The sequence below is a fragment of the Rana temporaria genome, chromosome 6, assembly GCF_905171775.1.
Source record: "Rana temporaria chromosome 6, aRanTem1.1, whole genome shotgun sequence".
Classification (NCBI taxonomy): domain Eukaryota; kingdom Metazoa; phylum Chordata; class Amphibia; order Anura; family Ranidae; genus Rana; species Rana temporaria.
The window spans coordinates 91,714,443-91,731,478 of NC_053494.1; the positions used below are offsets into that span (position 1 = coordinate 91,714,443).

General features: G+C 43.0%; 1 protein-coding gene across 5 annotated transcripts in view; it reads right to left on the reverse strand.

The window, feature by feature from the left end:
* Positions 1-17,036, reverse strand: part of RBFOX1 (RNA binding fox-1 homolog 1) — a 1,331,074-nt gene that overhangs the window by 520,811 nt on the left and 793,227 nt on the right. The window lies entirely within an intron of this gene.

The following is a 17,036-nucleotide window of genomic DNA, read 5'->3' on the forward strand; positions in this document are numbered from 1 at the left end:
AGGATATTCGGTCCAGGAGTGTGGTAATCTGACAACTCTGACTGAAATAAAGTGGGGGGAGGAAGGGAGGGGAGAGAAGGGAGAAGGGAAAAAAAAAAAAATCAAATATACCCCAGAAACCCGGGTCCGACTTAGTCTGACACCCCAAATTGGACTTAATTCACTAATCTAAGCTTTGCACCAATAAGAGGTCAAGCTGGGGAAGAGAATTAGAAAGAAGGAGTCTAACATGAGCAGGATGACGAGTAGATCAACAAAAGGGGGACCTTCAACTACTCCGAGTAATACAACAGCAACAAGCTCAATAAGGCCATTTGTGACCAGAGGGGAAAGTCCGCGAGCCCCTGGTACCCAGGGAATAACAAAGCAACAACAAATGAATAAAGCAAAGAAGACCGAAAATAAGAAACCCCAGAGCGATACTTCCAGGGAAATATCCATAGAGGAAGGACCTACAGGGAGTGGACTGGAAAGCAGCAGGATGGAGGATCGAAGCGTAGACACTCAATCCCCCTCTAAAGGAGAAATGGCAGAGATGCTGTTAAGACTGGAAAACGTAATAAAAGCCAAAATACAGAACCTGCGGACCGATTTTGGCCATATGCTCTCCAGATTGGAAACAGCAGAGGAACAAATAGAGAAACAAGTACAGGAAGCCAATACATTAAAAGCCCAGATTGACCAGATTCAATTACAACAAAGACATATTCTCTATAAATTAGAGGATCAGGAAAACAGAAATCGGAGACAAAATTTGAGGATAAGGTCCATACCAGAGAAAAGGGGTGAGGACCTCAGGATAATAACGCAGATGATATTTAATCCAATACTGGAAAGAACTGCAGATAACCCAATCAGGATTGAAAGGGTTCATAGAGTAGGAAATCCGAAAAGAGTGACCTCTGAGCGACCAAGAGATGTCATAATAAGGTTCCGATTCTATGAAGAAAAAGAAGCAATCTGGAAGAAGTTGAGGGGACAACCCCCGATAGTGTTTGAAGGGATGGATTTGCAGATATTCACCGATGTGGCCCCAGAAACCTTGGCAAGGAGATGGTTGCTAAAACCACTCCTAAAACAGATGTTGGATTCGAATATCAAGTATAATTGGGGTTTCCCTGCCTGCTTAATTGGAACAAAAGAGGGGAGATCAGCGACACTGAGATTCCCAGAGGACTTGAGTGAATTCTGTAGGAAATTAGAAATTCAGGTCCCTGACATATCGGGGTGGGGGTAGGGGAGGGAGGGGAGAGTGGAAGCCCCCCCCCACTTTCTTTTTTCCCTCTCCTTCTCCTTGTTATTATTTCTCTTTTCTTGGAGTCACCTTGTGGGCCCCTTCTGAGGCCCCCGGTTTCTCGCTATACTTGTATTTTCTTTTTGGCCTGGGGTCCCTGTACCCCCCCCCCTGTCCCGGGTAGATAACCCGGGAGAGGGAGAGGCAATCTCAGACCCCACCTAGAGCAAATCTGAACCAAGACATGGAAAATGGTTCAGAGGTCTTAAATAGGCCAAATTGGGAGGGTGGGAGGGAGGCAGGGGAAGGGAGAGGAGGGGGGAGAGAGGGAGGGGAGGGAGGGAAGAGAGGGGGGATGGGGGGAGGGAAGAGAGGGGGGGCGGGGGGAGGGAAGATACCCTATCTCACCAAAACAATCAGAAGAAAGCGTAACCTGAAGAAAAGAAAAATGTTAGACCTAGACTTGGGGAAGAAAGCAGGGAGGAAAAGGATAAAAAACACCAAAGATGCCAGTAATTAAATGTCTATCATACAACGTAAAAGGCCTCAATAGCCCATCTAAGAGGCATAAGGTGTTAAAGGAGCTGAAGAGGTACAGGACAGACATTGCCTTCCTACAAGAAACCCATCTTACACTAGGATCAAACATAAGGTTATACTCCCCCGACTTTCCCATATGGTATTATGGAGATACTATCTCTAATAGGGCTAGAGGGGTAGCGATTGGAATAGCGAAGGGGACACGGTTTGTCCTGACAGACAGATTGGCAGACCCAGAAGGGAGATTCCTCTTTTTACGAGGAAAACTGGAAGAGGCGGAATATACTCTCGTAAATATATACGCGCCAAATACCTCCCCGATGAAATACCTTCTGGGAATATTAGGGAAATTAAAAGATTTCGGGAGGGGAAAGATAATACTGGGTGGGGATTTAAACTTCTGTATGGACCCAAAGGTTGATAAGACACACCAGACATCGGAAACCCAAGAGAAACAACTAAAAAAAGTAAAAGATAGCCTACATAGAAGCCAACTAGTAGACACATGGAGGATCTTTAACCCGAGCCAACGAGATTTTACATTCTATTCCCAGGCACATGGGAGCTATTCTCGAATCGATCACATTCTTGTGGAACATAGAATGTTGGAAATGGTGGTCGAGACAAGAATAGAGACCATGACGATATCCGACCACGCACCTATTAGTATATCCATAAATATTTCAGGTAATCAAAGACCCTATCAAAATTGGAGACTAAACGAGGAACTACTGATTGAAGAGAAAAGCTTATTGAGGGTTAAAAAAGAATTAGAAGAGTATTTTAAGATAAATGAGACAGATGAAATTTCAGCAGCAACATTATGGGATGCCCATAAGGCGGTGATAAGAGGGGTTTTGATCTCTGAAGGAGCAAGAAGGAAAAAAGAAGAGAAAAGTAAAAGGGAAAAACTAATAGAGGAGATCTTCAACCTAGAACAACAACACAAGATAATGGGAAAGCAACGAGATTTATACTTGAATCTAGTTGACAAGCGGAACAAACTTAAAGAATTAATGGATCAGGAAACAAGAAGGGAATTTAATTCAATAGCAAGAGAAAGATATAAATGGGGAAATAAAACAAGCAAACATCTGGCTCGGATGGTACAAAAAAAGAAATCAAGGAACCATATAGATAAAATCAAAAACGGGAAAGGAGAGGTCTTACACACAACAAAAGATATCGCAGAAACATTTCGACTATACTACGAAAAACTCTACTCGGTTGAACAAAAGAATTGGCTAAAAGGTGAGAAAGAAAAAAAGATCATAGCATTTTTAGAAGAATCAGGATTATCAAAAATCAGTCAAATAGACGCAGAAGGGATGGACAGGCCAATTACGGAAAATGAAATCAAAGTAGCACTAACAAGCTCAGCCTCAGGTAAAAGCCCGGGCCCAGATGGCTTTACAGCAATGTATTACAAAAAATGCAAGGAGATACTCATACCAAGGCTATGTCAGTATTTTAATGGTCTTGGAAAGGAGTATAACCTAAGTAAAGAGGCATCAGAGGCAACTATCACCATCATTCCGAAGGAGGGCAAAGATACGGGAAGTTGCTCGGGCTACCGGCCGATATCTCTGCTAAATACAGATTTAAAACTGTTTGCAAAGGTACTGGCCGGGAGAGTTAGACAAGAAATGACAAAACTGGTGCACCCGGACCAGACGGGGTTTATCCAAGGAAGAGAGGGAAGAGATAACGGAGTAAGAACACTCCTGATAATTCAGAGAATGAAGGCAATGGGGTCCCCAGGCCTTCTCCTGTCGATAGACGCAGAAAAAGCGTTCGACAGGGTAGACTGGGGACTTATGCTGCTCACCTTGAAGGGAATGGGGTTTGGACAGAGGATGATGGATTGGATTGCCACCCTCTATAGGTCCCCCACGGCCAAAATAAAAATAAACGGTAGCCTCTCTCAAACCTTCTTAATGAAAAATGGAACAAGGCAGGGGTGCCCCCTGTCGCCACTCCTGTTCGTGCTATCATTGGAACCCCTACTGGCCAGGATCCGTAATTGTCAAAAAATAAAGGGGGTTAAAATAGGAGAGGAGGAACACAAACTCGCTGCTTTTGCAGACGACGTCCTCTTCTATTTAGAGGAACCTAAAACATCAATCCCAAACCTATTAAACTTATGTAATGACTATGGAGAATTTTCAAACTTTAAATTAAACGTCACTAAAACGGAGATTATGAGTATAAACATAAATAAGATAGATGAGCAACTCCTGAAAGCGAAGTACCAGTTTGCTTGGGTTAAAGAACTCAAATACCTAGGGATATTGTTAACTAAATCAATTAGGAAAACCTATGTGATAAACTTCATCCCCCTATTAAATGAAATTAAGACAGAAACAAAAAGGGTGGAAAATAGAGTAATATCATGGATAGGACGAATTAACTACTGTAAAATGGTTATTTTACCAAAAATTTTATATAAATTTCAGATGATCCCTATAGCCCTCCCAAGAACACTGTTCTCTGCCCTTAGAAAAGTAATTATGAATTACATATGGAGAAATAAGAAACATAGGATATCACTCCAGACGTTAAAACAACCCAAAAAAAAGGGGGGACTTGCGGTTCCGGACATTAAGGGATATTATGACGCAGTTGTATTAACAAGAGTGGTGGAGTGGGCCAGAGTCAACAAAGAAAAAAGGTGGGTTAGATTAGAAAATGATTTATCACAGGCGAGGTTGGATAAGATAATTTGGAACCCCCCCCAATTTAGGACACTAGATAAAAACTCACATGAGATAACAAAAAATGCACTTAAAATATGGGATACTGTTTACAGGAAAACTGAGAAGGTATATAACTCACCCCTTATAGCACTGAAAAATAATGATTATTTTACACCAGGTAAAACACAAGTAGGGGGAAATTGGATTAAAAAGGACACTGCACAATTAAGGGATATAATGAATGAGGGTCACATTAGAACACTACAGGAGTTAGGACTCCAAAAGAATTTAATGGAAATTAATGAATGGAGGTATCGGCAGCTAAACCACTTCATCCAAGAACTTCCACATCCATTGAGGTCAGAAGATCAGTTATCAGAACTGGAAAAAATATGTACCATGGAAAGCTCTAAAGGAACCACCTCAAAGCTGTACGGGATTCTACTAAAGATGGAGGAGCAGAGTATACCTCCATTCATTAAAAAATGGGAAAGGGAACTTGGGACACAGCGAGATATGGTCACAATAAAGAAAATGTTGGCTCTGACACACTCCTCTGCGGTAGACAGCCGCACTGCGGAGATGTGCTTTAAATGCATAACCGGGTGGTATATGACACCAGATAAATTAAGAAAATTTAAAGAAGGGCAAACAGGAGATTGTTGGAGGGGATGTGGATCACTAGGAAATATGGCCCACCTTTGGTGGGGTTGCCCTAAGGTTAAGAGGTACTGGGAAAAAATACTGTCCTGTGTGGAAGAGATCACAAAGAAAAAGATCGAGATGGACCCATGGGTTGTCTTATTCCACGGAGGGCAAGAAGGTATAAAAAACTATAGGAATACCCTTGTACCGCACTTATTAAACGCAGCAAAGAGATTAATCCCAAGGGGGTGGCAAGAGACGGAGTGCCCCCCAATCTGGGAATGGATCGATGCGGTCGAGGAAACCTATAAAATGGAAGAACTGAAAGAGGGAATAGAGGGCAACAACATTTTACAAAGCACGAAATGGGACAACTGGAGAACCTTTAAGAAATCATGGAGTTACGCGGAAAAGTTAAGGGAAGACATTTAAAAAGTCACCCTAGAAAAAGTTAGAGAGAACTAGAGATACAAGAGATTGTTTAAGGTGAGATAGGGGGGGAGGGGGGGAGGGGAGGATAAGGGGATAAAATTGTAATGGTATATTTTTTTGTCTTTTTCTTTCTTTATCTCTTTCTAAAGTAAAGGGAGCAGAAGGATTGGAATAACAATACAAAAAAAAAAAAAAAAAAGAGAGAGAAAAAATCATATAAGAAGAAGCAACACTAATGATGCGAAACCAAAAATAGAGATGCAATGGGCTGGTACGCAGAATGTGAGCATAAAATGCACGCTCTATGAGGTAGAGTCTGAAGTGGAAAAAAAAAAAAAAAAAAAAGAAATCAGGCGGTTTTTGGTGGAATTTTTGATGTTTTTAAGCCAACCGAACCGGCTATGTTTGACCGCCTAAAATGGCTACAGACTCTTCTGGCCTGCCTTAAATGATCTTGCAAACCTGGGTACTTGTTTAAGAAACACTGCACAACCAAGTAGGTTAGTGCCATTATCACACACCACCATTCCTGGCTCAAGCTTCCATGGCATAAACCACCTCTGGACCTGCCCCTGCAGATCTGAAAGAATCTCTGCTCCGATGTGGCTCCTGTCCCCTAGACAGTCAGACTGAAGCACTGCACGGCATCTTGCCTGACTCATTAAATAGCCCCTTGAACACTAAGAGGGTACTGGTGGTTCATAGGACAATTCAGCAGAGGGGGGCATGGAGGTGAAGGAGGGGGGTGGAGCTGATTTATAACAGCTAGCTGTATGGAGACATTTTGGCAAAATAAGCCCCAGCACTGAGCCCTGTACTGTATACTTCCTAGTTGTAAGAAGAGTTACCTAGTGTATTGTAAACAAGATATATCATCCCTGACCATGCTTGCTAGACCACGTGTCAGCAGTAAGAGGGACCTGGCTGCTGACTGCCTTGCCCTGCAATTTTGATGCTGGGCATGTGGGTGGCAGGAATTGTATTTTTTTTCAATGCAGCAGCTTTAGCAGAGAAATGTGCCTGTTCTACTATACAGCTGGTGGTTTGCTGTTGGCAGACATGTTGCAAGGACGTGTGACACCCTTAGCTATACCATCAACCCTGTCAATGGAGGCTTCTGAGAGGTCATGAGTAAGGATGAGCCAAACACACCCAGTTCGGTTCACACCAGAACTTGCGAACAGGCAAAAAATGTGTTTGAACATGTGAACACTGTTAAAGTCTATGGGACACAAGCATGAAAAAATAAAAGTGCTAATTTTAAAGGCTTATATGCAAGGTATGTGTTTGGGGCCCCTCAGGTCTGATATGGACTTTAAGGGGAAACCTGTGCCAAAATAAAAAAAATGGCGTAGGGGTCCCCCTAAAAATCCAATTCCAGACCCTTATCCAAGCACGCAACCTGGCAGGCCGCAGGAAAAGAGAGGGGGACAAGAGAGCTCCCCCAGATCCTGCCCCCTATGTGAATTGTTAATGGGATACATTGTACCCTTACCATTTCACCAAAAAAAAAATTTTTTTTTAAAAAAAAGACAGGAGACACTTCGGGACAAGTCCTTTATTAAAATATATAAAAAAAGTCCCTGTGACGTCAGAGGAGGACGGAGTCTCTGTTTATGTCACCGTGTGGCCCCACCCTCAGGTATATAACAGCTGTCATGGCAGGAGAAGAGTCACTCAGCGGCCGCCTCCCATAGAGGCGTAACTGTTGCTTTTTTTTGTTTTAGTCATCCGCGATGTGGATTTACATTGCTGGACATTTTTTTTTTTTTTTTTTAATAGAAGACTTGTTTCAAGCTGTCTCTTGTCTTTTTTAAAAAAAAAATACACTTTTTTGGTAAAATGGTAGGGTACAATGTACCTGTTATCAATTCACATAGGGGGGCCGGGATCTCGGGGTCCCCTTGTTAAAGGGGGCTTCCAAATTCTGATAAGCCCCCCGCCCGCAGACTCCCACAACCACTGGGCAAGGGTTGTGGGGATGAGGCCCTTGTCCCCATCAACATGGGGACAAGGTGCTTTGGGGTGGGGGGCACAGAGCCCTCCTGCCCCAAAGCATCCATCCCCCCATGTTGAGGGCATGTGGCCTGGTACGGTTCAGGATGGGGGCGCTCTCTCGTCCCCCCTCTTTTCCTGTGGCCTTCCAGGTTGCGTGCTCAGATAAGGGTCTAGTATGGATTTTTGGGCACAGGTTTCCCCTTAAAATCCTGAAGGGTCTGGTATGGATTTTGAGGGGGGCCCCTACACCATTTTTTTTATTTGGCGCATGGTTCCCCTTAACCTCTTTTCGACCGTGCTGTAGACAAAACGCACGGTCGAGTTGTTCTGGGAGGACGTCCCTGGGATATCCTCCCAGAATCTTGCTCCCGCATGCCCCCTGGGCGCGCTCCCAGAATCATCCATGAGTGCCAGGTTTAGAAGACCCAGCGCATTACGGATCGCGGTAAATTGCCGCTGATAGCGGCTGTTTACCACGTGCTTGCTCCGTCATGTGATGACGCCGGTTCCTCCCTCCCCTCTCTGTACCGATCGGTACAGTGTGAGAGGAGAGGAGGGAGAGCGGAAGCAGCACTGTGGGCTGGATCTGTGACAATTGCAGTCACAGATCCAGCCATCCATCCCTGCCCATTACTCTGCAATACCCTGCGCAATACTCTGCAATTACCTGCGTAATACTCTGCAATACCCTGTGCAATACTCTGCAATTCCCTGCGCAATACTCTGCAATACCCTGCGCAATACTCTGCAATACCTCAATACTCTGCTATACCCCAATACTCTGCAATACCCCAATACTCTGCAATACCCCAATACTCCACAATACCCTGCAATACTCCGCAATACTCTGCAATACCCTGCAATACTCCAATACCTTGCAATACTCCAATACCCTGCAATACTCCAATACCCTGCAATACTCCACAATACGTCCCCCCCCCTTCCTGACACCCCCCGGTGCTTTTACAGACTTACCGCTATGATCAAAGCCAGGATAATTTTTATTTTATTTTTTCAGTCTTCCCAGCCTAGAGGTGAGATGTGGGGTCTTATTGACCCCACATCTCACTGTAAAGAGGACCTGTCATGTCATATTCCTATTACAAGGGATGTTTACATTCCTTATAATAGGAATAAAAGTGATTAAAAAATGTATTTTTGGGGAAAAAAGTGTCAAAATCAAGTAAATAAATAAAGTAAAATGAACAATAAATTATTATTATTTTTTTTTAAAGCGCCCCTGTCCCCGTGTGCTCGCATGCAGAAGCGAACGCATACGTAATTTCCGCCGACATATGAACGTTAGAGCGAGAGAAACATTTTTGGCCCTAGACCTTCTCTGTAACTAAAAACATGTAACCAACAAAAATAATTAAAGCGTCGCCTATGGGGATTTTTAAGTAGCGAAATTTGGCACCATTCCACGAGCGTGTGCTATTTTAAAGGGTGACATGTTTGGTATCTATTTACTCGGCGTAACTTCATCTTTCATATTATGCAAAAACATTGGGCTAACTTTACTGTTTTTTTTGTTTTTTTTTAAGCACAAAACTGTTTTTTTTTTTAAACACACTTTCAAAAAATTGCTGTGAAAATACCATACGAGATAAAAAGTTGTAATGGCCGCCATTGTATTCTCTAGGGTCTTTGCTAAAAAAGCATATATAATGTTTTGGTGTTCTATGTAATTTCCTAGCAAATAAATGATGATTTTTACATGTAGGAGAGAAATGTCAGAATTGGCCTGGGTGCTCTAGAACGCCTGATGGTGCTCCCTGCATGTTGGGCCTCTGTATGTGGCCACGCTGTGTAAAAGTCTCAGGCCCCATACACACGTCCGAGGAACTCGACGTGCCAAACACATCGAGTTCCTCGTCGAGTTCTGTCTTGAAGCCGCCGAGGATCTCGGCGAGCCAACTTTCCTCATTGAACAACGAGGAAATAGAGAACATGTTCTTTATTTAGCCCGACAAGTTCCTCGTCGGCTTCCTCGGTGAAAAGTGTACACACGACCGAGTTTCTCGGCAGAATCCAGCTCCGATCGAGTTTCTGGCTAAATTCTGCCGAGAAACTCGGTCGTGTGTATGGGGCCTCACACATGTGCCATACTCAGGAGGAATAGCAGAATGTGTTTTGGAGTGTAATTTGTGGTATGCATATGCTGTGTGTGAGAAATAACCTGCTAATATGACAGAAACAAGAATTTATTTATTATTTTTACATAAATTTTCAGTCTTTTTTATTTTATAGCGCAACAAATAAAAACTCAGAGGTGATCAAATACCACCAAAAGAAAGCTCTATTTGTGTAAAAAAAATTCCAAAAATTTCAAATGGGTACAGTGTTGTATGACTGAGTAATTGTCATTCAAATTGTGAGAGCACCGAAAGCTGAAAATTGATCTGGTTAGGAAGGGGGTTTAAGTGCCCAGTGGTCAATTGGTTAATGTCCATACCAAACCTGAAGGGCCTGGTATGGAATTTGGGGGGCCCCCTGCGCAATTTTTTTTTTACATTTTGGTTCAGGGTTCCCCTTAATTTTCATACCAGACCCAAAGGGCCTGGTAATGGACTGGTAGGGAACCCATGCCGTTTTTTTCAATGAGTTTTATCTGTGTTGCCGGGACCCGACAATTTATTACAGCCGCGATCAGTTTTAAATTACTTTTTTTCCTTTAGAAATGTCATTTTGCTGCAGGACTTTTCTAAACAGGGGGAAAATGCGCCACTTTACAGGCATACTATAGACACCCCCAGGCATGAAATTTAATTGAATATTTCACTTTGATTGTTTCACTTTATGCATTAATAAAATCACTGCTCCCGAAAAAACAGATGTTTTTAAAACTATTTTTGACAGAAATGTAAAAACTATAAAAAGAAAAAAAAGAAAAAAGAAAAAGGGGTATACAGCACTGTATACAGCACTAAATGTTATGTTATACTATACTGACACACTATACAGACACTACATTGACACACTACACTATACTCACTCTATACTCACACTATTCTCACACTGCACTGCCACACTACACTGACACTCAAACTATACTCACACTATACTCAGTCTACACTAAGGCCGCATACACACGGTCTTTCCAAACCGATGAGAATGGTCCGACGGGCCATTTCCATCGGTTCACCGCTGAAGTGGCCTGATGGTCTGATGTGCGTACACACCATCATTCCAAAAACCCTTATCCAAGCAAGTAGCCTGGCAGGCCAGGAAATGGGGGGCGAGCAAGCGCCCCCCTCCTGAACCATAGCAGGCCACTTGGTCTTAACATGGGGAGGGTGCTTTGGAGTCCCCCCAAAGCACCTTGTCCCCATGTTGATGGGGACAAGGACATCTTCCCCACAACCCTGGCCCAGTGGTTGTCAGGGTCCGCGGGGGGGGCTTATCGGAATCTGGAAGCCCCCAGATCCTGCCCCCCATGTGAATGTGTAGGAGCACATTGTACATTGTCAAAAAGTTAAAACCAAAATACCCATTAACATAAGGGGGGCAGGAACTATGGCCCCCTTGTTAAAAGGGGCTTCCGGATTCTGATAAGCCCCCACCTGTAGACCCCCACAGCCACCGGGCCAGGGTGGTGGGGAAGAGGCACTTGTCCCCATCAATATGGGGGGACAAGGTGCTTTGGGGGACCCAAAAGCACTCTCCCCATGTTGAGGGCAAGAGGCCTGGTATGGTTCAGGAGGGGGGACGCTCACTTCTGTCAGGCTGCTTGCTCGGATAAGGGTCTGGTTTGGATTTTGGGGGGGACCCCGCAATTTTTTTTTTCAAATTTGGGTGGTGGAGTTCCCCTTAAAATCAATGCCAGGCTTAAAGGACCTGGTATGGATTTGGGGGGAACCCACACAGTATTTTTTTCATTTTTCCGTGGAGTTCCCCTAAAATCTAAACCAGACCCAAAAAGCCTGGTATGGATTTTGGGGGGACCCCATGTCGTTTTTTCTCTTTATTCTGTCATAGGGTTATCCTTAACCACTTCAATGCACTGTATTATATACTCTGCACTGACTGTACTGTATATATAGTCTACACTGATTTCACATCTGGACAATCCTTACTCTTAGGCCACGTACACACAACCGGTGAAAAACCGATGAGAATGGACCGAGGTTCTGTTTCATTGGTCCAAACCGACCGTGTGTACGGCCCATAGGTCTTTTGTCCTTCGGACCAAAATTTTAAAACTTGCTTTAAAAGCGAACCGATGGACCGCTGACCGATCGGGCCAAACCGATGGTTAATACACAAAAGCATCGGTTCAAAACCCGCGCATGCTCAGAATCAAGTCGACGCATGCTTGGAAGCATTTGAACTTCGTTTTTTTCAGCACGTCGTGTGTTTTACGTCACCACGTTCTGACCCGATCGGTTTTTGAACTGATGGTGTGTACACACATCAGACCATCAGGCCACTTCAGCGGTGGACCATTCTCATCAGATGAACCAGTCGTGTGTACAGAGCCTTATATCTGGGTTTGAGCACAGACATGTAGAAAGGGTTCAAGAGACAGCACAAAAATGTATGGTGACAGGGTTCATCCCTGCCTAGTCTTGTTTCTGATCTGGAAGGCATCCAACAGGTGTAGTCCCTGGCCACCCTGGAAAATGTATTTTTAACATATACGGAAAGAAAAAAAATCTCTTATGTCTGTTTTTGGTCAACCAGTGATGCAAATTCAGGGCTTTGCTAATGTTATCCCTTGCCTCCCTCCCTGGCACAAAAGTAAACCTGTTCCTTGTGATTCACAAGGATTTTGACAAAAAATGTCATCCTCTATTTGTAATGACAGTTACTAGCAAAATTAGTTGAGAGACAGACATGTATCGCCTCACCTTCTGCATTAAGCGGGTGTGATGACATCACCGATTAGGCCCCGTCTAACATGTTTCATTTATAAGTCGTCATTGATCATGTCCCCTGGTGATGTCTGCTTGTAGATGAAATGCATTTTGTGATGCTTAATTGGTGATGTCATCACATTTGTGGAATGTGGAGGGTGAGGTAATACATGTCTGCCTGTTTTACACTATGTGGTCAGCCTATGTTCTTCCATGCGATCGCTGATGATTAATGATTAATGGAAATGGATCATGGTTTTGTTAACAAAAGAGGGGACACTTTTCAGAGGCAAGGCATGCATTTACAGACTTCACAGACTTCACAGGACTTTACAGGACTTCACAGACTTTTACTGTTAGAATTGTTCATCAAATTACTGTTCTCATTATTTCATGAGCACTCATGTCACTGTTTTATAGTGTGTGATCTATTTGTATTACTTTGTGACATTATTTATAGTTCCTATAGTCATGCATTGGTTTGAAGCACACCTATTCTTTCATAACTCTCATGTGGGCCTCTTAAAACTGATTGGAGTGTTGATGTAGGTCTGATAAGGAATTTAAAGCAGATAGAAATCAGGGGGTTAAGATGCCAACAATGCTTTTATAATATTGGACTGTAAATTAATTTGGACCTGGGCATTTACCCAACTTCACCTGTCACAGCGTGCATTCAAAATCTTCTGGGGAAATTGGATCCTTAAATTTTGGGTCTCTTCTGCTGAAATAGGCAGGGGGACATATTGGCTCAAAAACTCTTGGATTAAATAGCGCCTCCTTTCACCATGGGATTTACAGTTTTGGGGCGTTAATTATATAATTGTCTATAATATATTTCAAATTGTTCAGCAATTTTCTCAGTAATACAGTAGCGTGTATTCTGCCTTTCTTTTTCCAGATATGATGCATTGTGACACTAGCATGTTTGTAAGGCTTTTTACCAAAAACCTGAAGTGTTTATAAAGTACATTTTTGGTTAAAGACAAACCAACACTTAGGGGTTGATTTACTAAAGGGAACTCCACTTTGCGCTACACGTGCACTGCAAGTGCACTTGGAAGTGCAGTCACTGTAGATCTGAGGGGGAGATCTGAAATGAGGGGAAGCTCTGCTGATTTTATTATCCAATCATGTACAAGCATAAAAAGGGAGTTTTTTATTTTTGTTGCATGTCTCCCATCAGATCAAAAGCAAATGCACTTCCAAGTGAACTTGCAGTGGACTTGTAATTCAAAGTAGCTCTGCCTTTAGTAAATAAACCCCTTAGTCTGCTTTCCAAGCTCCACTAAAAGGAAAGATCAGGTTTGAGTTAATTCTTTAATGGTGCCATTAGCTTGAGTTTTTTTATGAGTGGTAAATCCCTATATCTTTCAACTAAACTAAAATTGTATTATTTATTTATTTATTTATTTATTTATTTTTACAGTGTTGTAACTATGCTACTCATAATAAAGTTAAAATATTTTTTTTTTTGTTTAACATATCATGAAGCTTGGCTGTATAAGCAAAGGGACTAAGATGTTTTCAAACAAAAGATTGTCTGGCAATTTTCTTCATTTAAAAGTAAGCAAATAAGAATATTTTCTTAAATTAGCCATACTGGCATTGCAGCAGATACTTATTAAAGCAGGCAATAGGCAAGAGGTTCAAGCTCGGATTAAGCTTGGGTTCAAACTAGGGTTGTCCCGATACCGATACTAGTATCGGTATCGGGACCGATACTGAGCATTTGCGCGAGTACTTTTACTCGCGCAAATGCTCCCGATGCTTTGCCCGATACCAATACTTTTTTTTTTCAGAGTGAGAGCGGGCGGAGAGTGGGCGGAGAGGGGGCGGAGGGGTGGCGGAGAGCGAAGCAGTGCAGTCATCAAAAAGAAAGCCAAGACCTCTCCCCCCCGCCGCCACAGCGCCGCCGTCTAGTTGATAAGCGCAGGGGACATTACAGCATTACAGCTTTCATTTTAATAGCTCTGTGTTCCCCTGCCGCGCCTCGTCATATATAGCCCCTCCCCCTTGTCCGGGCACATGGCTGCATTTGTGGGGACATGGTTGTATTTGTGGAGACAAGGCTGCATTTGTGGGGACATTGCTGCATTTGTGGGGGACATTTCTGCATTTGTGGGGACATGGCTGTATTTGTGAGGACATGGCTGCATTTGTGGGGACATGGCTGCATTTGGGGACACATTTAAAAAAAGTATCGGTATTTGGTATCGGCGCCTGTACCCACCAGTGCTGCCTGTGCCCACCAGTGCCATCTGTGCCCACCAGTGCCACCTGTGCCCACCAGTGCCATCTGTGCCCACCAGAGCCACACCAGTGCCCACCAGTTCCACCTGCACCACTGCAGTGCCGCCTGTGCCCACCAGTGCCGCCTGTGCCCACCAGTGCCGCCTGTGCCCACCAGTGCCATCTGTGCCCACCAGAACCACACCAGTGCCCACCAGTTCCACCTGCACCACTGCAGTGCCGCCTGTGCCCACCAGTGCCACATCAGCGCCACCAGTGCCCACCAGTGTTCTGCAGTGCAGTCTCACTAGCCACCAGTATGGCAAAAAAATATTTTTTTTAGAGGAGGCCTACCAGCATCTATCCATGACTGATGAGAGCAGCGGGGAGCTCTCTGAGTCTCTGTCCAATTCGGATTCGGCCTATGAGCCCGTTTCAAGCAGCGGGTCTGATACGGAATCAGAGGAGGAGCGTGTGCCCGTTAAAAGCAGGCGTTCTGGCGTGGAGCAGCAGCAGCCTACTACTAGCAGCGCAGTGCCGTCCACCACGCGAGCAGTGCCGTCCACCTCGGTAGCAGTGCTGTCCACCTCACGAGCAGAGCCGTCCACCTCGAAAGCAGTGCAACAAAGGCCAGGCACCAGTAGGGTGTCCTCTCCACCCCAAAGGGATAGGGGCCATGCCAGCATTCCCTATGGCCTTAAAAACCCCCTGTGGCTGCCTTCTAATTCCGGAGCAACAAATATCCCCCCTTTCACCGCCCAGCCAGGTGTCCAGGTGAACACCGATAATTTTGCAATGCTTGATTTTTTTTAATTTTGACTTCAAAAAACGAACTATGCCTCTTACTAACCACCTTGGAATGTCTACTTTCCAAAAATGGGTCATTTGGGGGGTATTTGTACTTTACTGGCTTGTTAGGGTCTCAAGAAATGAGAGAGGCTGTCAGTACATCAGGTATGATCAAATTGATCAATTTTCAGTAATTGGTACCATAGCTTGTAGACCTTATAACTTTCACCCAGACTAAATAATATCCAACATTTTTTATCTTTTATACCAAAGATATTTAGCAGTATGCATTTTAGGCCAAATTTATGAAGAAAAAATACTTTTTTGCAATATTTTATGACAGAAATTAAGAAAAATTTATTTTTTACAAACTTTTCGTACTTTTTTCATTTATAGCGGAAAAAAAACGTAGAGGTGATCAAATACCACCAAAAGAAAGCTCTATTTCTGGGGAAAACGAGGACAACAATTCCATTTGGTTACAGTGTTGTATGACTGAGTTATTGTCATTCAAAATGTGAGACCACCGAAAGCTGAAAATTGGTCTGTTATTAAGGGTGTTTAAGTGCCCAGTGGTCAAGTGGTTAAAAGATGTACTGTATGTAGTTATACAATAAAAATATGCCAAAATATAACCAATGTCAATGGGGTGAAAAGTGGTAATTTTCTTACCTATATAGGTATTAATACATAATGCATTGAGAACATTTAAAAAATACTCTTGGATTACAGGAGGACCTTATGTTGTATTTACACTGAAATCAGCTCCCTCTCATGTGTAACCATGTACAAAGTGCCATACAATACTTAATAAATATTAATGACCCTGTACTATTCAGTTAGTAGTGCATTGTCCATTAGACGTGTGCATTTGTTTTCATCCGAATGCATTTTCATTCGAATTTCGGGGATTTTCCCGTTCGTTTTAACAAACGATAACGAATGCGCAAACTCCGAAATCAGAAAGATCTAACATAAAAAATGCTTTATTTTCGTTTTCGTTTTCAATATAGATAGAAGATTCGACATGACGGTGACAATAGCGATCTGTGTCTATCAAACCTGCGGTTGAATGTGCCTAACCTAACTCTATTAGTCCAAGATTATTCGACATAGAGAGAAAAAATTTGACATGAAGATTCAACGAAGCAGACGCCACAAGCAGATATTTGTGGTCAAATGCTCCGCCCATAGGCTATAGAAGAATTCTAATGTTGGTTGACTAGTAATAATTATTAATAAACATAATTTTTACAAGTCATACAACATTAGAATTCTACTATTGCTTGTGGGCGGAGCATTCGACCTGGAAATGTACGATTGCGGCATCGTACAGTTTAGCTGCTTCGTTGAATCTTCTTAGAACATTCGACAGACACCATAAGCCTTCAATAAACAGATTCAACCTTAATTCGGATTTTCGAACAAATGCATTTTTAACTAAACAAAATAAATAAAAACTAATTTCGAGAGTAACTAAATACATTTATTTTTTGGACAAAACGAAATTCAGAAAAAAAAAATATTTCAGTGTGCGCATGTCTATTGTCCATCATAGTACACCTAGAATTTTTGGTTTACTCACAGCTGATATATATATATCAGTCTGTCTGC